Consider the following 1,487-nt stretch of genomic DNA (forward strand, 5'->3'; position numbering starts at 1 on the left):
TTTTCCTTGGGCACATCTTGTGCATTGTTGAAGATATGCAGCCCAAGCCACCTCCCAAAAAGGAAATGCAAGATAAATTTCTGAGAGCTGAAAATGTAAATGAGTTCAAATACCTTGGTAGGTCTTGAATCCTATAACAGTTTGTTAAGTTCTATCTGTTTAAAAGACTTTCGGCAAAGAGAAACAACTAATGGTAAACGATTGTATATTTAGAGATGAAGTCCTCTGCATTTTCATTACTCTGGAACATCTTACAAATGCCAGAAGAAGCTACTGTATCCTCTTACGATGTCAGAGCTGCCAGAGAAATTATATCTGGCGCAGCAGTTTCCTGTCTTATTCATCAAAAATGGGTATGCATGCTCGCATGCTTGATTATCTAAAGGCAATTTATTTGTTGCTAAGTTGAATGTTTGTATTATACTGTAGTTTGTCTTTTAGAAAACTTATATGATAATTACATTGATTTCACATGTTCTCAGTTAGAGTTGTGTCAAATAAAACGACTGAAGCCATCTCTTAGAAAAATTATAGCTCTGAAAGAGCTAAAAGCTGAATAAGTAGCCACTTCTAAGTTTTGAAGTATACAGTTTAAACGGAAATTTTCTGGTAACTCATGTCATCCATTTTTATTCCCATTGTCTGTATCATGGAATAACATAGCTTTCTATTCAGGGAGATCGAGGAATACAGGCAAAAGCAACTCTAGAAGTTTTGAGAAAGGCAATACTGGGCATATTGAGTGATTCTTTCATCAGACATTTAAACTTTGGACATGAACTTCCCCTGCAAAGGTTTACATCGCTAATGAACTTGTGTGTTAAGCACAAGCACTTGATTCCCTTTATGGTAAATATTGTTATAGTGATTTTGGTCTAAATAGACTGCATGTCTGTTTGAGTTGGACCATACAGGATTGAGAACCCTTTATAAGTGTCTCTTATTCTTTATTGTTGATGATGCACAGGCAGACTTCATAAAACATTTGATGGTCTGTGACGAACTTGCTGGAATTTCATTTATAGTACGTGCTTCAATCTAAGCATGTTTGCTAAATTTCTAGTCATTCTGTATGTATAGGTGGTATTGAAAGTATTTCGAATTCTGATGTCTGGTAGGTCCTGCAATTATCAAGAATATGAAGTATCCTTCTGAAAATGACTGCTAACAGTCATATTTGAATCGCAGAACAATTGAGCATAGTGGTCAGTAAAGCAATTGGATAATATGCACTTATTTCAAAATATATTTAATCCAAAGAAGTGTCATGATAAAAGGAATCATCTGTCACAGCAGGTCTTTTATCATCTGTTACCACAGGCTATTTTCACCTTATCTATGTAGCAAGATTAAAATTAAATTTATCAGTAGGGCAATCGGTATTGACATCCTTTTCAAGCTCATACATGATTCCTTAAGTTCTCAACTAGTAAATATCCATGAAATATCTTCTTGAACTGTTTTAATTAATCCATACAGGGGTCAGT

General features: G+C 34.8%; 1 long non-coding RNA gene across 1 annotated transcript; it reads left to right on the top strand.

The window, feature by feature from the left end:
- The first annotated feature begins 239 nt into the window (after positions 1 to 239).
- Positions 240 to 1,203, top strand: LOC149239029 (uncharacterized). Its single transcript, XR_016245424.1, has 2 exons — positions 240 to 353; positions 676 to 1,203. It is a non-coding gene; the product is annotated as an uncharacterized LOC149239029 (long non-coding RNA).
- The last annotated feature ends 284 nt before the right edge of the window (positions 1,204 to 1,487 follow it).

This window comes from Pinus tabuliformis, chromosome 8 (assembly GCF_031772625.1).
Source record: "Pinus tabuliformis cultivar Carrire ecotype Pingquan chromosome 8, CPIR1, whole genome shotgun sequence".
Lineage (NCBI taxonomy): Eukaryota > Viridiplantae > Streptophyta > Pinopsida > Pinales > Pinaceae > Pinus > Pinus tabuliformis.